Source organism: Perca flavescens, chromosome 1 (genome assembly GCF_004354835.1).
Source record: "Perca flavescens isolate YP-PL-M2 chromosome 1, PFLA_1.0, whole genome shotgun sequence".
Classification (NCBI taxonomy): Eukaryota; Metazoa; Chordata; class Actinopteri; order Perciformes; family Percidae; genus Perca; species Perca flavescens.
In genome coordinates, this window is record NC_041331.1 from 7,328,360 (window position 1) to 7,350,848 (window position 22,489).

Genomic DNA, 22,489 nt, shown 5'->3' on the forward strand with positions numbered 1-22,489 from the left:
GCGCTCAGCTGTGGACATGTACTCCGTGTATATCTGCAGTAGATTCGGTTTTCCACCTCTGATGTAGAGCAGCATTCAGCCACTTCTCTAGCTAAACTATTTGTCTCATTTAGACACCCAAGCGGGGCTCTGAAGGTCTGAGATCTACCATATCAGCAGATCAATCACGTAATGCACAGCAGACTATGGTGCAGGTGGATTATTTTCTGAAATATAGTGACTTTATTCTTGTAATAGCCTATTATAACTTTATTTTTCTCAAAATCACGACTCCTCCAAATTACAGAGAACATAGATATACTGTATTTTGAATGTGCACAAAGTTTTGGACATTGCTCAAACACATCTGAAATATTGCAGTCCAGGGGTTTAATACATTAACAACAAAAGACGCCAAACAGGAGGGAGGAGTAAATTATGCCTAGGCTACATGTGTGCTGACTCAGATATAATTAGAAAAGTCCATCCAAGGAGAATAAATAGTTAAAAGCAATACAGAATGCCTGAGAGCCTTACTTCAATATATTCCATTATGTTTTTATATTTGGATTGTAATCTATGTTTCTCTTTTACATAAATATTTGCAGCGTACATTGATTCAGAAAAAGGTAGAAATAGGTACATACAAATTCACCAGAATGCAGGAAATTAAGTGTTCAGTGCTAAAAAACCCATAAATCTCACATTGAACTGAAAAAGGCTGTTGCTGCAATTTTGTTAATTTTAATAAAACACTTATTATTAGATGAGGAGCCTATATTAAAAATAATGAAGTTACTGTCTATGTCTGACCTGGGGTGGCACATGTTCACGTTAAAAAGCGTGTGCGCATGCACAAGCACTACGGTCATGCGCAAAGTGTCCCGGTTTCAGCTCCCGGAAATCTGGTCACCCTATACTTGGCCAATGTGGGCCGATGCCACAGTCGGCCTTCGGTGCCACTAGTTCCTGGCTGTCGGTATTTTACGCCGCTGTGAAAGCGGCCCGAAGGTCATTTATCAGAGTCTTGTGTTTCACCCTCTCTGCGGCAGTGTGTTCCGCTTGAGGTGATCTATATTTGGAGTTAACAGGAGCTACCCGCTAACCGGAGCTAGTCATTGCTAACCTAGCCTTTACTTCTCATTCTGTGTTCGAATAAGGACCATGTGGAAAAAACAGCAGACTACTCGAACAGCAGTTTAGTGGATCGCCAGCAAACTCACCTTCCAGTAGTCCAACTGTAAACTGAAGCACTTCTGGTATTCAGAAAATGCTGCTGAGAAAGTGCTGCAACAAAGGATGTGATACAGAAAGAGGGAGAGACACAGAAGGAGATAATGAACAGTCAGCGACAATGTTAAATGTTCAAGATATTCAACTCTGCTGCACTTTAACACTTCCTAGCGGGAACATTTTCCAGACAAGAAGAAAATGTCGAATCAGAATAATCCTTTATCAGCAGGTTTCGCAGTGTTAAACACAGTAATTCATTTGGATCCCCATTAGCTTTCACAAAGTGGTTGCTAGTCTCTCTGGGGTTCACATAAAAAACAATTTAAAATCACAATTGAAAGAAGTAAATTAGTATTTGGCCAAAATATTGACATTAACGTTGCTGTCTTTACTTGCACCTTACAACATAAGGGACCTAAATAATCAGTTTACTGTTTAGTAAACTTAACCAATGTAAATGTGTTTGCACCAATATCTTATCTAGGCACAAGCCTTAAAAATTACCTAAAATAATATTTGTTCTCAAAACGTTACTGAGTGGCGAATTAGATATACAGAGACGGTCTAAGCTACTGGGGTCGCTAGCAACGCTACTAGCAACAGATCAAACAGAGCATTTGTTAGCTCCATGGTTAGCTCTCCAGAGCGACCTGGCTTCCACTGGAGAGCCGTGCTCATCAGCGGAAAAATGAATGGTCCCAACCAGGACACATGCAGATAACCTCTGTATGAGTGCTGAGCGGGCTAGTCAGTCTCCGAGGGGGTGATGAAGGGCCCCGACACAAAGCTCTACATTATCTCGATGTTACTTAGCTAATTCACTTACACAGAAAACAATAACCGCACTTACCAATTCAGTTTAACTCCAACACATGCAATCAAAATCAAATTATTGATGATTAAGTTATGTACAACCTAGTTATAGAACCCTAGTGTCAATAGATGTCCTCCTGCAGATTATGTGCTTATTAAAACAATAACGTTACGTTAGCGTCGAGATCAAAAGCTGATGATGCGTTATAAAGTGATCTCCTCGTATTATTGTGAATACTAAAAAATGTTGTTATGCCAAACGCAAAGTTGATGTTATGCCTGGTTAAGTTCCGTGACGCTAAGTTTTATTTAACGGTTTTATGTGTGATTTCATTCTAACGTTACTAAACAAGCCAAAAATATAGTATAGTTCAACTTTTATTTTGCTTAAGTTGTTTTCTGTATGTAACAGCCAGACTATTGCTCTATTAATTCATTTTAAACCTACAGCCTTTACCGGCTCAAACACAAAATTTTAACTGGTGGAATCCGCCCATTGAGAACAGCTTCAGAAAATCCGTAACGTTAACGGTTTAAATTCTAACGGGTGGAATTCGCTTCGGAAACCCCAAATCGCAGTAGCATAGCGGCTAGTAATGTTAATGTTAAAGTAGCTTCTAGGTCAATAAAAAAAAAAACTCACTGCCAAATTACCAACTAAATTAGCGGCCTATCCGTAATGTAACACAAGACACACTTTGGCTACCACAAAATCACACTAGCTACTCCAAAAGCATAAGTTGACAGCATGAATGTTAAAATGTAGCTAAGGTAACGTTAATGTCAGCTAATTTTAAACGTTATATTAGCTAGCTAGCAAACTACAATGTTAGCATTTACGACATTCTTTTTACTTATTTATATATTACATAAACTAACTAGATGCCTTTGATATTGACTTACCTTTGAAAAAATATGTAAAATATAAAGGTATATCCTCATAAATTACAACCCGGTCTCACGCCAGGTCATGAAATAGTCACATTATTTTGATTTATTGATTTGTATACAGGTCACAATTTTGACGTATTTTCGAACCTGCTCTGGGGGACGCAACAACGGGGAAATGAGGCACCACACGGCAGCCACAACAACAGGACGGACCGTCCGCCACATGTGGGACGCGATCCCTGGGCGCATCCCCACGCACAGGGGCACACAACAACGGGGAAATAAAACGCTACAACAATGGGACGGTTGTGGTTAGGAAAAAAAGAACGGGGAAAGGAACAGTCACACACAGGACACGCCGACAACAGCGGGACGGTGTGGTTAGGAAGAGAATAATGCTGAAAGGAACTTCAACACGTTGGACACGATCCCCAGTCTCTGGGGTGAAAATCCTGTGTTGTTTGACCCATCCGCCACCCTGATCAACCTCCATGCACGGACTTTCGCCTTCTCAAAACTACTTGCTATTGACATTATCGTGTCCTGTCCACGAATCAATAGATTCAATAACATGACCATATCACGAACTGCTATGAGAGACCAGGCTGTAAATTTAGTCGCTAATCCTTCTGTCATAAAAAAATAAATAAAAATTTCCTGCTTCTTTTTCCAATCTCTGTCTTCACTGTCCAAAATGCTATTGAATCAGCATTCACACAATTATCAATACAGGAATATCATAGAACAATTAGCTTACCTTCTAACACCAGCTGTATTAATAGCCTCCTATTTCCTTTCATAAGAAGGATTTTCTTTGGCCCCCAAGCCTTCTTTCAGAGTCTTCTCTTAGGCCTTAGGTGAAATCGTTCGTGGCAAATGCATTGTAACTCCTCTAATGTTAATACTGTACTTGCCCATGTCTCTACAGTTAACTGAGGGACAGTTAGTGGTAGTTCAGAGAAGTGCTCCCAATAAAATGACTCTGACATATATTAAATTAAGGCATGGCAAATATCAACCAAAAAGCTACAACTTTCCGATCATAAATCACTTTCCATACCGACGTCGCAATGTAACTTCTTGCTGTTCTTTTCTTTCAGTTCAAGCCGTAATGTCCAAAATTAGATCAGCTGTCATAATCGAGTCGAGTCATTGGCGGCATGAGGGAAGCCTGTTCCCATTGTTTTGCTGTTAAGCTTTCAGAAAAGGATTCAATGATTTGGCGAAGTTACTCCAGTCACATCTGGCATCTCCTCTGTCCGTGGTGTTCCCTCTTCCTGGGGGCTCCTATGATTTTTTTCTTTGACTACCTGGTCGAGGCTCTGCATCCTTTGACACAACACTGGACTTCAAACTCTCCACAGGCCTACTGCTACATTGGTTTTCATCCTTAACTCCAGGAACAAAAGTTTAACAGATTTGACATAACTAGGATCTCAGTGAAATCCACTTCTAGACTCCTAATTGTAGATAAACAGGCTTTTGAATCAGATTAGCTTTCAAATTGTCAATGGCTACATCAGGGAAGCCAGTTTTCAAAGATTCCCATTGTTCTGCTGTTAAACTCAAAAAAGGATTAAATTAATTGCTGAAAAGTCACTACTGTCACCTGCGGCATCTCCACTGTTAAAAACACAAATTCACAGAGGGTGTCGGTACCCGGTCCGTGCTGCCTGCACGATCCGTTCTGCGCGTACGCATGATAATACTGTTTTACGACACTGCACGATCTGTTCCATGCTAGCCTCCACCAGGAAGCTAACGTTTGTTTAGCTAACAACTAATTTGGCTAACCGCTAGCTGACAGCTAGATTCAGTCTAAAATAACATTAAGTCAAACTTAATGGGAAAAGCAGGCTACAGCTAAATCAAGACTTTACAGTAATAACAATAAAGACAAGTATTGAGTGATTGTATTTTAAGTGAGCACAAGTAAAGTAGAACTGACATAACAGCTGTTATGTTAACGTTTATTTTCAAGTTTTATTTTGAGGGTCTTTTAAAGTTTACATGCTGTCTCAGCTAGCGGTTAGCCAAATTAGCTGTTAGCTAAACTAACGTTAACTTGCCTGTGGAGGCTAACGGCAGACCGCTACAATCACCTAGCGGTCAGCCGAATTAGCTGTTAGCTAAACTAACGTTAGCTTGCCTGTGGAGGCTGTGCAGTGACGTAGCGTCACTGTGTCCACGTTCGGACACTTATTGGCTAATGTTCTATCACAATATCTGTTATGATACGAATATAAATGACCTATTAATGTTTTCAGTTAATTTAATGGTGTTAAACTAAAGTGTAAGTTGTCACCTTTCTAACGGTATATTGTTTTAACAATTTACTTAAGGTTTTACTTTATAAGAGTTGGCTAAAGTCCGCTAACACCGCTGAATTAGCCGTACGCTACCCTTGGCCATAACCGGACACCCCTATCTCCTCGCTGTAAACAATGGCCGCTGCTGGGTTTTCGGAGGTATTAAATTGCTGCAGTGCTGTCAAAACTTCCGGGATGATACTTCCGTCCTTCACAATAAAATTACAACTCTGAATTGTGCAATAAAAGCATCTTAATTTCCATTTTTAGCCTATAGCACCACCTACTGGATGTTTTGTTAAACTACCAATTCTCATTTTCGATATCTTACAACTATTGCATGAAAATAAGCAATATACATATATATATATATATATATATATATATATATATATATATATATATATATATATGCAATAAAATACTATTATACTAAGATTTATAGTAAAAAAAGTGTTCATAATTGTTCAAAAATTATATTTAATAACAATAAAAACAGACAAAACATTTAAAAAAATGAATAAATAAATACAAATAAATTAAACATCTGAGCACCAAAAACACCAAAATTCATTGTTGTTCAGCTCATCCTCCTCCCAGCTGACACAAGTGGTGTGAAACCACTTGCGGCAGTTGTCACACTGGACCCACGACACCAATCCCTCTGGAGCCTCTGGAGGTTCGGGTTCCCTGCACCGGCCACACAGCCAGACTGTCGGCTCCAGTCTCCTCTTTGCAGCGGTGTGACCTACTCACAAAAAGAAAAGTGTTTTAAGAATATATATAATATAATAATAATAATTGGCATGCAAAGACTGTTAACATTGAGTAAACTACCGGTGGATGTCGTGGGCCCAACAGACAGGGAGGAGGAGGAGCTGGTTCTTTTTGCTGTATAAATAAAAGTTTTGTTTACTTTTCACCATGGCTAATGTCACTAACATAAATATAAATGTTGCTAGTTTTTAACAGATTATATTAAGTATTTACAGTGGGAGGGAGAGGAAGAAGTGGACCCTCGGCGGCCCAATCCTGCACCCGATGTGGAAGGCTCTAAAAGAATAATAATATTTTATTATTATAACAAGGTTTAATACAAGTATTTTGACTGACTGATATAATTTGCTGACCAGGAGATGGAGGATGGTGGTGTCCCTCTGCAGGCAGGCTCGTCCGGGATGGTCTGCCGCTGGTGGCAGGCAGCTGGGGACCGTGGGAGGCACAAGAGGGGGCAGAGGGTGCTGAGGGACCGGCGATGGAAATGCCGGAGCTGGTTGCTAGTGCAGCCCCGAGGGACCAAGTTCTTCTGCGGCTGGGGCGGGAGCCGCTAGGCAGGGTAGAGGAAGTGGCTGCCGGGATGGTGTCTCTGGCCCGCTGCTGCTCTCGGTCTCTTCTGGCCAGAGCTTGGGCCTCCTGCCTTGCAGCACGGTCCTCCACTTCCTCGATGGTGTCGGACATCTCCTGGGCTGTCAGTATCCTGGCCTTGGTGATATTCCTCCTGACCTTGCCAGTGCTTTTGTTGTAGTTTATTTCGGCCAGGAGGTGGGCCAGATCTACTGTTATCCGGCCTGATGTTACCAGGGGATGGGTGAGGTAGGGATTGGCTGGTGGATTCTGGGGATGAAGGATAGGGGCTGGTTGACTTTGGGGTGGGGGTGTTATGGGGTGGGTAGGTGGACTCTGTGGTGGGAAGGGGGTGTTATGGGGTGGGTAGGTGGAATCTGGAGTGGGGGTGAGGGTGTTATGGGGTGGGTAACATCAGGCCCAGCCCAGGAAGATGCCGATGGGGTTGGTGGAGGTGGTGAGGAGGTCCCACGCCCGGACGGCATGACCCGTGACCAGTCAATGGCCATCAGGTCCAGAGGGTAAAGGCCACTCTTCCTAAACCCAGCCACCACAAGCCCCCGATCCTTCACCCTCTGGTATGAGTCCCTTAAAACCCTTGAAAACTCCTTCTTGGAAACCATGAAGGAGTGGTTCACTGCCGACAGATCTCCTGTAACACCAGAGAAATCTGCCTTCAAGGGTCCGAAGAAACTCACATCCAGTGGCTGAAGGATGTGAGACGTATGTGGTGGCAGGCAAAGGAGAATGACCCCCTCCCTCTGTGCCGTCCGGACAAGCTCTGGATCCAGGTGGGACATGTGGCCGTCCGTTAACAGCAGCAGCGGGCGCTCCTGGGTGGCGAACTTCAGGAAGTGCCCAACAAACCACTTCCTGAACAGCTCACTGTCTATGTACCCTGCCTGCGACTTCCCGTAGAGGGCATTGGGAACCCCTACTTTATTGTAGGGGCCCCCTGGATATCCCCCCTTGTAGATGATAAATGGGGGGATATCCTCCCCAGCCGCGTTCAGGCAGGCCAGGACGGTGATGTGCTCCCTCGTTCCCTGGGCCTGCCTGTATGCATGCTTGGTCCCCCGGGGCACGATGACTTGCCGTCTGTTGGTGTCCAGCTGACCCACGCTCTGGCCATCTACAACCTCTGCCACCAGGATGCGCAGAGGACCGCGCTTTGCCAGACGTGGTGGATAAACTTCAGGGAACGGCAAAAAGATCGCCTAACATCCAGGACCCCAGACTTCATTGACCGTGGGAGGGCATCCTGTGCTAAGAGGGGGCCCATAGAAGACTATTTCCGGCTCCTCACCACCACCCTGGAGGAGCATGTGCTGAGGGAGAAACCCCGTCAGATTTATAACTGTGACGAGACGGGGTTGGATCGCTTGGATCGCCGGTTTCCCATATATTCAGTATCTATGGCAACCAAACTTCACTGGTGAGACGTTTTGGCAGGGGGGAAAACTGATCAGAAAATGTTATGGAATGTTGTAGAAATGTACTGGAGTAGAAAGTATAGATAATTGCTGCAAAATGTAACAAAGTAAAAGCCAAAAGTACTATTGACCAAAAAAAAACTATTGAGTCTACTTAAGTAAAGTAGGCTACAGATATGTGAAAAATTTACTTAAGTAGTAACGAAGAATTTGTACTTTGTTATGTTCCATCACTGCATTTTGGCCCTATAAATAGCGCGATCAATCACCAAATAACGCAGGATTTAATCAGTTTAATTGCTGATGTAAATTGCAGTGTTAAGTGTTTTTTTGCATACTATGATTTGTTTTTCAACAAATGATCAGAAATACATTACAGTACAATACTATCATTGTAAACGACTGTAGAATTAAATAAAATGCAGTATCCAATTATTTGGAGCAAATTGTCATCACTCAATTGTACAATTGTAAATATTGCATACTTGCTGTGGGTTTCCGCCTGTTCAGCCTATAGATGAAAGAGCTGCTTTGCCTACTTGGGTTTGCACAGACCTTTGCCCTTGTGACCTGGCTGACACAATGAAATACAAAAGCTTTTTTGTATATAAGGTCCCAGAAATCCCGCTATATCTTCCTTCGGTGGTCCTCTGAAAATTTGGCAGAGCATTGCTCTTGATTTTGACTCTTTATTCCACATGGGGCCCTCAATGGTGGTCTACTGATGGGCTCTGGAAGAGGAGCAGGAGTTGATGTTGCTGTGGCCTCACAGCTTGGGACAAGCTCCTGGACAGACAAGGCAGGGCTCGACATTAAGGCTTGTCCGCTTGTCCGGGACAAGTGGATTTTTTTGTAGGGCAAGTGGAAGAGAAATTTACTTGCCCCACTGGACAAGTTAAAACTCAAACAAAATAAAATGCCATGTTAGTTCACGTTATGTGCCACTTATTACGTCTATGTTACCGATTTGAAACAATACATATTTTACCCCGCAATCCCGGGCAGCGGACCCAGCGGTAGCCCGTCAGCGGGCCGCTAACATTAGACCCAGCCCGCTGTTCAGCTCATTCTCTGTAAGCAATGCAGCATGAAAGCACGGCGAACCTGCCGGTGTTAGTTAGCTAACGTTAGCTTGCTAACTCCGCCTTAACGTTACCTCCTCGCCACATCACTGACAGAAAACGAGAGACCCTGTGCTAATACGGCACTGGTGCCTTAACGACCGTTATCTACCGGACCGAATTGCAACGCAGATTTCGGTGCCACCGAAATGCCTGCGCTTCTCTCTGATGCTCCGAAAACGGACGAGGGAACCTAAACATCGCCGCATGTCACGCTAGTTAACACTACGCTTGGCAGCAGGTAACGTTAGCCTACCGTTAACTAGCAGCTAGAGTAAACACGGTTAAAATGCTGACAGCTAAACGGTGTAAAAGTGTGTTTGTCTGTATTTCACTGGAGAGGAACGTATGACGTTGTAGCTGCTGTTGTCGGAAAAACACAGATGTTGCGTTCACTTGGAATTGGCCTTGCCATACTCGTGCTGCATTCAAAGTTGTTGTAAAATACCCTTTTCCCATCCAGTGGTCGTTTTTGCCGTTCTATAATGTCGTTTTTTTGTGCTCCTTTTTGAAACAAATAAATAAATAACGTGGATTAGCCTAAATATCAGGTAATAATCAACTGTAAAGTAGCTACAGCTTTTAAAGGATCTCTAAATCAGCCTCTGCTGGGTAGAAATTAATGAAATTGTATAAAAAAAATAGTTAACACCAACATTTAGTGGCAAAATCCATTGTTATGTCTACAAAATTATTTTAGATATAGTATAAGTTCAAGTTTAAGTCACCTTAAGTCCAGTTTAAGTCTGGTCAAAATATTGACTTAGTATCTCAGAATATAAACTAAGAATCTCAAAGTAATGAGAAAATGTAAAATATTGCTTTAGATTCTCAATATATTGACTTAGTATCTCAATATATTGACTTATCTCAAATTATTGACTTAGTATCTCAATATATTGATTTATCCCAAAATATTGACTTAGTATCTCAATATACTGACTTAGTAACTCAGAATATTGACTAAGAATCTCAAACCAATGAGAACATTTAAAATATTGTCTTACAATCTCAATAAATTGACTCAGCATCTCAAAGTATTGACTTAGTATCTCAATATATTGACTTAGTAACTTAGAATATTGACTAGGAATCTGAAAGTAATGACAAACTTTAAAATACTGACTTAGAATCTCAATATATTAACTTCTGCACACTGGCGTGCAACATATTACTTTGTACTATGGAGTCTGGAGATCCTTTTTTCTTGTTGAATGGGAAATCTATTGTTGGGACCCGTTTGTTTCTACTGTTTCAACTGAATTTTGTTAATGCTGATAAGTGTTTGGATGCTTTCAACGGTTTGTTCAAAATCTGCATTAGCAAAACAATTTTTTTTTATAAAATGATGACTCTTTACCCAGACAAGTGACTTTTGTGCATGGACAAGTGAAATGTAAATGTACTTGTCCGAAGGACAAGTGCCTCAAAAAGTTAATGTCAAGCCCTGCAAGGGTTGAGGGGTTGTCATCTCTGGGACTGAGGCTGGTGCAGCTGGTGGAAGTTGTGGGTCTGGTACATAGACGTGAATAAGCTCAAGCAGTGACATGGAGGACTCAACAGTCACAGAAATGAGGGTAGACAGTGCATCGAGGGAAGGCCCTGGTGCCATTAGTGAGAGTGGAAGGGAGTTTTCAAAGACTGCGGTGGCATTTTGGTGTACCAGGAGCAGAGTAACTCACCTATCAGCTTCTCGTAAAGTCACAGATTATGGAGATGCCCATCAACCTTGAGGAACTCATGCGGTATCCCCTCTCGCCTGTTCCTCATGCCCTTGGCTCTCCTGATGGCTATTTTGCGAAAAAGAAATAAGGCCACCATCCTTCACTATCTGCTGAAGGACAGGGATGAAGAAGTACCTTACCCCAAAGATGCCCTCTACATACAGGATGTTAATGCCCCCTTCCACATGATGTCCAACCTCCCACCAACCTGTGGACAGATTTGCATGCAGCTCCTGGACCTAATTGTTGCCAAGCACCATTTTGTGTTCTCTACAGATTGCTACCAGCCAGATTCCATCAAAGCCCAGGAGAGGCTCAGGCGTGGCTTTACTGAGAAGTATATAATTGATGGTCCAAATACCTGGAAGCCCTATGACTTTAAGCCATTCCTTGATAATGAGCTGAACAAGAAGCAGCTATTTGACCTGCTTCTCAAGGTCTGGGGGAGCAATGAGGCAGCATCCCGGATTGAGAATGAAAGCAGTGGTGTGTGTTAACAGGAAATCCTATGACCTAACATCAACAAATGGAAAGGTAAGTTGACAGAAATCTTAAGCAGTGACCCTATACGCAATGCTTTGAAATCAATATTTAGGCTCTACAATGATAGGTAGACCAAATGGCTCTGGAATTGTGAATATTCTCGACTTCACACATGTACAATTGCAGACCATATTTGGGCTCTTAAATATTTGAAGTCATGCAGTTGTTGTCTTATGTATTAATTGTTACATTATGTAGAAGTATTTAGTTTCTTTATTTGTTACAGGTCCAGACTTCTGAGATCTATGCCAGCCAACAAGGAGGGGGCAGACAGCCACATTGTCCTGTACCTCCACCAGGCTGTCAAATGGGGTACAAGTCCTGTGTGGTGAGGACACCTGACACAGACATTCTGATGATCCTCCTCTACCATGCAAGATCAACCTCTCAATCTACCTTGACCACAACTCTGGCAAACATTGCATACTCATAAATGTGACAGAACTGTCTGAATCACTGGGCCCTGACTACTGTAGCACCCTGCTAGGATTCTATGTCTTTACTGGGGAGGACTGTACCAGCGCTTTTAAAGGTCCAATATGTAATATTTGTACTGTAATAAATCCAAAAATGACACCAATGCCTCATCAGATATTAAGGAAACATGTTAAACTGAAATACTATCTTTTCTGACAACAATGCTAATTTCAGGATTTTTTCTTTTTGAAATTTACATTCCGTGACGGAATTTATGTTTATGTTTTGATCTGTGTGTTGTTATCAACGGCTGACAGGCAGGCCGGGTTGCCAGATATACCTGTAAAAACGTAAACCTAGCGTGCTACAGCTGTAACGTTAGTACAGCCATTTAAGCAGCAAACAAACGAACAGGATCAATGGAGATAGATTCTACATGATATAAAAAAATTAAAACAGCATGTTTCTAACAGTTGCGTGACCAGAGACGTAACAACCCCCTGGTAAATATTGGAGATGTATTTGAAAGATGGAGACAGCTTAGAGCCCAAAAGGACGCAGAGTTGGCTTATTTTCTCCTGAACCGGTAAGCATTAGCTCCACGCTAATTTATCACAGCTACTAGGGATGGGCATTTTTTGTCATTTCAACATTTGTGTACTCACATTGAATTATATAGCTAGAGTAACCGAGTTGGTTACTCATAAAAACAATTGAGACATAGCCAGTAAAGTGATCCCGACTGGTCCTGGCTAACGCCGCCATGCTAACCCTGCTAACTGTTAACGTTACCGGGAGGACCAGGCAAGCAGCCCATGGCTGTTTACAATGTGTAGTTCAGCGGCTGGAGCTGACAACGGTGAGTTATTTTAAGCCACGAGAGGGGGGCTGTAAATCGGAAAGAGGAGACTATGAGTTTGCAGTGTGTTTAGCGATTGTTGCCATAATTCTAAGCCAATGAAGTGTGTTCCGTCGGCAAGGTAGTGGTATTTTTAGCGTTTCGTATTGTAATTCTAAGCCGAGGAAGTGTGCCTGACTGGCGTGTGGAGAGGACAGTGAGGTTGTTGTGTTTTTAGCGGTTCATACTGTAATTTTAAGCCGGAAAAGTGTGTCTGTTAGTTGGTTACAGAGCTCCATGTGAGCACGGGCTTTTATGACTGTCAATATAGCCAGCATCTAACGTTAGCTACTCGGCTGTGCTGTGGAGTAATGTCTGGCTATGTGAGACTAGCATCTAACGTTAGCTACTCTGCTGTGCTGTGGAGTAATGTCTGGCTATGTGAGACAAGCGTCTAGCAACATTGTTGTGAATGCTGCGGTCTCAGCCTGGCAACCCCCGTGAACTTCGAGTCTGGGCAGGAGGGGGCGGGGGAGACGACTCTCCAGTATTTTGAATTGGTAGTGCAGTAACTATTTTAACCGCTAGCTGCCAGTATTACACACAATATTACATATTGCACCTTTAAAGGCAAAGGAAAGGTGAATCTCCTGAAGAAGCTACAACAGAATCCTAAACTCCACGATGCTTTCAGGCAGCTTGGTGCAGACTGGCTGGTCACAGCTTCAAAAGTAGACCTGGAACGCCTGCCACCCCCCAAAGTCTGTGTCATCCCACATGTACAGAGAGCCAACTACAGAGTTGCCTGCTATAAAAGATAATAATCGAGAGCCCCAAACCATATGATCCAGGCAGGGCTGGACTGGGACAAAAAATGGGCCCTGGCATTTTTGGCCCAGGCGGCCCACACCCACCGTGATTGGTGAGACACATTTCCCTGCAGACAGTCCTCTTAAAATATGCGTGCATTCTACGATATGAGTTGCCTAGTGTTCTGCGTTCATGTGATGGTTTTGGATCCTTCAAGAGGGGTCTCAAGACTTATCTGTTGATCTTACACTTAAATAATTCATTCATTCTTAGAGTTATGATTTGTATATTTATGGTATGGTATTTTATATTGTATTGTCATTATTGTTTTTATTACTATTTTGCTGGACAAAAGTGTCTGCTAAATACAATAACCATAACCCTTCCCAAAAGCTACAATAAAGCTGAGAGTAGTATATGCCCTGGAAAAGAGCTAATTAAGCAATTCAAGGAACACTGATGCTTGTATCAACACTGATTTTATAGATCATACAGCAACCCAACAGGCCAACCGCTAGCATTTTCAATGTAAGCTTAACAGTTAGGTTACCTGTCAGTCACTAACTTTAATGTTACAGCCAAACTGCTTGTTATTGTTATGACGTGAGGCGCACGCGCGCACACCAGAGATGTTCACAAGTAATTTTTTGGAAGTCCAAGTCGAGTCTCAAGTCTTTGAGCTTGAGTCCAAGTCAAGTCTCAAGTCTTTGAGCTTGAGTCCAAGTCAAGTCTCAAGTTTTTGAGGGGCAAGTTCAAGTCAAGTCTCAAGTCTTTTGCCACAAGTCCAAGTCAAGTCTCAAGTCTCTGGCCATCAGATGGCCAGAGATCTTATGAATTCAAAGCATGTCCAGACAGTACAGTATTAAAATACGGGATAACTTTATGGGGTCTACTTAACACATCCCTCTAGCCCTCAGACCTTGTGAAATATTAACCTAAGTCTGTCACATCATATGGATACAACTATAAAGATACAATGTGCCTGTTCCCAGCATTAGCACAACGCTTTGCGATGGTTACTTGTTACCTGTGATGATATATGCTCTGTGTGTGTTTATGTATGTGTGTGTGTGTGTGTGTGTGTGTGTGTGTGTCTGTGTGTGGGTCTGTGTATGTTTGTATGTGTGTATGTTTGTGTGTGTGTGTGTGTGTGTGTGTGTGTGTGTGTGAGCATGGGTCTGTGTGTATGTGTGCGTGGGGGGGTCTGTGTGTGTGTGTGTGTGTGCGTTTGCACGCAGGGCATGTGATGCGTCAGTGCAGTAGTGTTGGAGTAGTAGTGCTTGTAGTTGCATGCTGCTTCTGCTGGCCACTCTCTGCTTTCAGCTACTGCCATCGGATAGCCCTTTGTTTTCAGGGGGTGAAAAGAGGAGCCGAGTGTGTAAGCCTTCTCAGCTGGTACACAGCCTCTCCACTGCCAAGATCTCATACACGCCTCCCCGTGGCACACATGGTAACTGGTCCCTTGTGGCGCCAGTCTAAGTTGTACGGGATCTCGGAGCAGCAGTGCGCCCCAGAGACGTGGCATTCAAGCCCATCGGTGAGTGGAAACGCCCCGATGCCCGTCAACCACTGTCCCAGTTATGGGTAAATAGCCCCAGCTATGGGTAAATAGCCCTAGCTATTTGTAAATAGTGAAGACCCCGACGGCAGCTCAGGTGGAATATTGTGGTGTGAGAACCACCACAACAGCTATGAAGGGCGGAAGAAGGCAACCCCACAGCCACGTGGGTTAACTCGGGAGGGTACAGTGGCTAGGGGGGCAAAGCCCGAAGACAAACCTGCACCTGAGGACAGGCACAGGTGGAGTCCAACTGCCTGGACCATCGGCAGCCCCCTGCAACTCCTGCCAGACGAAGGTTGTCATGGGTTCCCTCATGCCACTGGAGGTCCATCTGGTAGGAGAGAAGATGGTGGGAGGTCTGCACCACCACCCCCAAAAAAAAGTCCTGTGGCGATGTGAGGAAACTGAAACTAGTCCTCACAACTATATAATAACTACTGCATACCCACAAACAGTAGCCTAAACAAATAATCTTTTAAAATAAACGCATAAAAATGATGTACTGTTTGTTGGTCTATTGTTGATTAAATGTTGATTTGCACTACAGTCATGTGTAATATAGTTTGATCAGGGGACAAACACTCATTTGCATCCCAATCCCCCAAAATATAAGTTGGCTCGAATTATTTTATATGTTAAATATAATATACTAAATATAGGTTTTTGTCTGGAGGTACATGTTGGTCATCCAAAGAAAAAAAATATTACATCAGCAACACGGGAGCATTTCTTTCACGGACATTTTGCAGGTTTGCTACCAGTCTCGTGTAGCTTCAGACTTTAAGACAAAACAGGTGTCACAGAGCCTTTCAAATACAGAGTTTTATGAAGAAGAAATGCTTTAGAATATACCAACCCTGTCTCACGCCAGTTTGTGAAATGGTCACGTTATTTTGATTTACTGATTCGTGTACAGGTCACAATTTTCTCGTTTATTTTGTGTACAGGTCACGATTTTTCACGAACTGCCATGCTCTGGGGGACGCAACAACGGGGAAAAGAAATGCCACAACGGGGAAAATATACGCCAGAACAGGGAAATTAAACGCCACACGCCGGCGACAACAACAGGACGGACCGCCACACGCGGTCTCTGTGGCACGCAACAACAGCAGCAATTATCGACTATGGCTACAGGCCTACTTGTGAGAGCAATATCTGGCTTTTTAGCTGCCGAATGCTCAACTATGTTCTGTGATCATGAAATATGCTTCCCATTAAAATACATTAAATTAAAATTCGTAATCACCACCAGTGTTGCCACAGTTACTTTGAAAAAGTAACTTAGTTACTTTACAGATTACTTGATTTTAAAAGTAACGAAGTTAGATTACAAGTTACTTTATTAGTTACATTCAGCAACTGTCGACAACACCCCCACAGCCTCAATATAAAAATGACAACCCGTTTACTGTGAGGCAGCTCAGCATTGCCGGTAGTAGGGATCTGGTTTATTATGGCACGAAAGAGAGCGAGTCAGCCGTGTTTAAGGGCAGCATTTCCGCTACAACATAGGCCTACTGCCCGACCAACTTCTTCAACTCTCCCCCACTTACTGGTTTTGCACCGAAGTCCAGCTTTTGTTGTTTGGGTGGTGGGGGGGACCTCCTCTCTGCTTCGCTCCACCTGCTGGGACTTGCCCTGTAAGTTTGACTGCTGCAGTGCTGCGACTCCAAATGGTTCTTCAGATTTGACGTAGTGTTTTTGTAGCTAGATAGCACTTTGTCGCCACCAGCACAGAGTGTACAACGGACCTTAATATTGCCGTCTTTAGCTGACACAAACTCTAAATAGTGACTGTATTTCCAGCTAGAAAACGCGCATCTCTCTCCTCCCTCCATTGTTGTTTACGTTTGTGTCGCTGCTGGTACACGTGAACTGTCCACATGCTGAAAACATGACTTGTCGCATATGTGACTGCACTCCCCGAGACTCAAGAAGAAAGCAAAAATATATATTTTTACTAAGGAAAATGACAAATAGTAACGCACAGTGACTTGGATAAGTAACTTTAATCTAATTACTGGTTTGGAAATAGTAACGCGTTAGATTACTCGTTACTGAAAAAAGTGGTCAGATTAGAGTAACGCGTTACGTGGCATCACTGATCACCACACGGAAAAAAAACGACATAATCATGTCCTGTTCACGAATCAATAGATTTAATAACGTGACCATTTCACGAACTGCCGTGAGACTGGGCTGGGATAGCTTCATATTTCGCTTCCTGTACGACACGTATCAAACTCAAGGCCTGCGGGCCAAATCCGGCCCCTTGCAGATTATGATCCGGCCCACATATCAGTTTAGGTTCACAATAGACTTTGGCCCACCCAGTTGTGCGCCAAAACCAACTTTTAACTGCAGTTATACGACACTCCAAGCAGAATTTGGCAGATTTGCAGACTTTGAGACTCAGAAATCCCTTCATATTTAGGCAGAAACATTGTTGTAAAAAAGAATATCGGAAAATGCGACAAAAATGTCAAAAAAAAGGTAAATAAAATAGTAGGTGGAAAATATAAATTCATAGAGAGGTGTGTCTCATTTGTAGCACATAGCAGAATAGCTCTGCTTTGGTTTGGAGTGTTTGGGTCCAATAACATGGAAGCTATTGAGCAAAAATGGGGTTCTTAAAAATATTCATTAAAAAAAAGGAGATGCAAAATATTAATTTATAGTGTAGTGTGTCTCATTTGTAGCACATTGAAGAACAGTTATGCATTTGTCTGGGGTGTTTAGAACATCTGATATACAAGCTATTGGAAATAAATGAAGTTCAGAACATAATTTATTGACGGTCCCTAGGTAAAAACCAAGCAGTTAGAACATGTTTTTAATGCAATGTATGCAATGTATTTCTATTTTATTTTATTGGTGCATATACGTTGGGGAAACGTATGGCGAGCTGCATGTCCCCTGCCCTTTGCCATAATGTGCAACATAACGCATGCGTTATGCCTTATGTGCGCACACTCGCATATAAAAAAAATACATTGACGATGTTGTGCCTTTTGTCATTAGTTTTGTTTTCAATAACTTCGTAAACAGTGGCAGTAAGCCAACAGCTACATGCAAGGTGTGTGGCACCAAGATAAACATTGGACTTCATCAGGTATCTCAAAACGCACCTAAATAGGTCAGTCACTCACACGCTAATGTGAAAGAGACGTTACATTTAGCATATATCGTCATAGGTAACAAGCTAACCATCGCAAAGTGTTGTGCTAATGCTGGGAACAGGCAAATTATATCTTTATAGTTAGTAGTTGCTGAGACATCCATGGTGCACAGGAGGCGGGACGCAAGGATCCATCTCCCCATGAACAAATGCTGTGTGATGATTTGTAGGCTATTAAGTGTACAAGGTGTACCCCGGTCCACCAAACACTGGGTCTTAATTCTGCACATATTTCTGTTACTATAGTCCTATTTACTATTTCATTATTTCATCCATGCGTGGCGCAGCGGATCCGTGTGTACTGTCACCTGCCGTGGAGACGCTGACCTCACTAACCTCTCCTCCTCTGAGTCGGATCTCCCTCACGCTGGACTCAGTTTCACTGAGCGTACTAACACTTAAAATAAATGGCATTACATCAGTGAGTTCAAACTGCTTATTGTGCGTAATTTGGACTGACGGTGAGATGCATGTTGTTCTGTAACTGGTGTGGCGCTGCCACTATTCTTTTGATTTCCACTTTGACATTAGACATTGTTTTGAATGAAAGAGACATTAGCTGTTTCTCAATGTCAAGGAAGGATCCTTCGAAGCCAGAATTTGGAGGATGTGAACATGAAGAATAGAGGAAGGGTTATGTATGATTTCAGTTTTGCCATTTACTTAATATTTGTTAAACAAATATTATACATTATACAAATATTAACATTAACAGCATCTGTTCACTTTGTCATTTTTACTTCATATAGGCTTTTTTTTGCTGATCACATATTGTTGATCACATATTTTACCATCGCATTAGTTTTAAAAGGTAGAACGTTAACAGTCAATAAGCTTAAAGTTACGTTACTACCGTAAAACAGCAAAACTAATAGTAACGTTAAATATAAGTACTAAGTAATAGTAGTAAGTAATAGTAGTATAACCACACACTACTTAAATGCCACAATAGGGATTTTTCTCCATACGGTGATGACAAATAACGTTAACTCCCATGAGTTTTAAATGTATTGACATAATATTATAGCGGTTGTAAAAAAAAACATTGCTAAATCAGGAGCTGACGTTAGCCTATTAGTGTAACATTACTTATTCACCCTTTATTCATGTTTTAACGTCACTTACCATCCCACGTCTTTGACGGCAGAGGTGGCGACAAATTAGCCTCCTCCTCCTGCGGGCAGCCTGACGCCGATGCTCCCTCACCAACTCCAGCTCCATCTCAGCAAAGATGCTGAACAGCAAACTAATCAGTAGTACATCCATTTCTGTCCACTGTTGAATCGCAGAGCGAGAGGCGGGACGAAGGCGGGCCTTTTCACTGACGTAATGACGCAATGACGTGCACTTGGTAGCCTGTTCCATTGTACGTGCTCTCCGAATGCTAAGGAGGAGCCTGGCCTAGCCTCTGAAGGATCCTTCCTTGGAAGGACTAGTCCTACCAAGGAAGGATCCTCTAGTCCAGGGGTCACCAACCTTTTCTAAACTGAGAGCTACTTCATGGGTACTGAGTCATACGAAGGGCTACCAGTTTGATACACTCTTCTGAAATAACAAATGTGCTCAGTTTGCCTTTAGTTAGGGCTGGGCGATAAATGTTAATATCGATATCGTGATATGAGACTAGATATCGTCTTAGATTTTGAATATCGTAAATCGTGATATGACATAAGTGTCTTTTTACTGGTTTTAAAGGCTGCGTTACAGTGAAGTGATGGACTTTTCTGAACTTACCAGACTGTTCTAGCTGTTTTATTATTAATGATTATTTATCTTAAATCTAAGCGTGAAGATATTTTGCGAGAGCACCAACTGTCAACTCTAGAATATATCGCCGCAATATCGATATCGAGGTATTTGGTCAAGAATATCGTGATATCTGATTTTCTCTATATCGCCCAGCCCTATATTAGAAAATATGGGACGAGAAATAAGCGCTGAAAATGTGTAGAAGAAAAATTTAACAATTTAAAATGTTGGAAAAAACTAAAACAAACTGAAAAAAAGGCGTCAAAAATATTGACGGGAAGACAACACAAGGGTTAATCAGAATTTATGTTTACATTTTATTGTTATTTGAACAGCTGAGCATTGAACCAGGTGAAGAAACCTGTTTTATTATTTATTCATTTTGATTTTGCAACTGTTCACTGAAATAGCCGGTTTCTATGAAACTACTTGTGACATGTCATATTTGGCTTTGACTGAACATTTGCTCTCACTTTCTTGGAAAAAATATCGGGATATATATCGTATATTGATATTAAGCCAAAATATATCGGGATATGACTTTCGGTCCATATCGCCCAGCCCTACCTTTAGTTATATATTATTATTAATGATTAGTGATAGTTATATATGATTATTAATAATTAATGATACTCATCTATGTGAAGACACTGATCATGTTAATGATTTCTCACAATAATTATCAACAATGACTTAACAAGGTGGGAAACTGATGATATCAATATTCAATTTCATTTTTAGAACAGGCCTGAGGGCTACTCATGTGGTCCTTGGGGGCTACCTGGTGCCCGCGGGCACCGCGTTGGTGACCCCTGCTCTAGTCCTACCAAGGAAGGATCCTTGACATTGAGAAACAGCTACTGACCCCCCACACACACACATACACACACAGACCCACACACACACACACACACACACACAAACACACACACACACACACACACTGAGACCCCTCCCCCACCGCACACAAACAAACACCAACACACACACACACACGCACACACTGAGAATCCCCCCCCCCGCACACAAACACACACACACACACACACACACACACACACACACACACACACACACACACACACACACACACACACACACACTATACAAGTAGAAATGCATGTTCTTTTCCTCAGCCAGGGAAAATCTTTCTGTAACACTTCTTCTTCTTCTTCTACTGCTTTTCCATTATCTGGCTCTGAAGATCTACCAGCTGGGACCTCATGGTGCTCTCCGTCCTTTCCCACTCCTGCTCTTTTTTCTGCTGAGTCAGCTTCAGGCTTTCTGTGGCCTGAAGGAGGGATGACTTGTTCTCCTTCCACTCCTGGAGCTGACTCTCCAGCTGCTGCTCAGCCTTCTTCAGAGCAGCCAGGAGGCTCTCCAGCTGGGCTCTTTGGGAAGCCTGGGATCTTTCCAGTATTGTCTTTTCCTCTTCCTGTTTTAGGAGAGCTTCCTCCGTCTTGCTCAGTTTATCCTTTAGCTCGTAAGCTTGAGCCCTCTCCATCTCCAGATAGCTCTGCAACTCTAACTCCATGTTGGTCTTAGGTACTGCAAGCGTTTTCCTTTCCTTACGAAAGTCCATCTTCTGTGTCTCCACTTTATTTTTAAGGGCCTCTTTCTCACTCTTCATCTGCTCCAATTCGACTTTCAGGTCTTCAGTAATGAAGTACTGCAGGTTGAGATCTTTTTGGGCTTTTCGCAGCTTGTTGGAGATTTTTCCCAGCTGGGATTTCAGATACTCTGTTTCCCTGGGTGGGGAATGGACACGTTCAGCCAGAGCCTCTTCCAGCTGGGCTCTATGGGAAGCCTGGGATCTTTCCAGTACCTCCTTCGCCTCCTCATCCTGATTTCGGAGAGTTTCCTCCATCTTGCTCAGTTTATCCTTTGGCTCTTGAGCTTGAACCCTCTCAATTTCCAGATAGCTCTCCAACCTCACATTGGTGGTCTTACCTACCACGAGCATCTGTCTCTCTTTACGAAAGTCCATCTTCTGAGTCTCCACTTTATTTTGAAGGGCCTCTTTCTCACTCTTCATCTGCTCCAATTCGACTTTCAGGTCTTCAGTAATGAAGTCCTATAGGTCGAGATCTTTTTGGGCTTTTCGCAGCCTGTTGCTGATTTTTCCCAGCTGGGATTTCACATACTCTGTTTTGCTGGGTGGGGAGGGGACACGTTCAGCCAGCTGAACTTTCAAGTCACACATCTCCCTCTGCATCAGCTTTTTGTCATGGCTCAAAGTGCTGCCCTTTTCTGTTGTTGGAGCTGATCGAGAAGATTGGCCAGCAAGTCCTCTCGGATTATCAGGTGAACTCTTCCCTCAGATTCACATTTGGTGAGCCTCGCCTCGCTGTCCTTCAGTTCACACCGCACTTGTTCAAGTGAACTGATATAGAAATTAATTTGCGGTTCAATCTCTCTGGAGTTGAATTCCATGTTTTCCAACTTTGTATTCTGCTGGACCAGTGTCTTTTTCTCCTGTTGCAATGTGCACCTTTGGATTGTCACAGTCAAATGACTCTCTGATACAAACTGCAGCTGTCTGG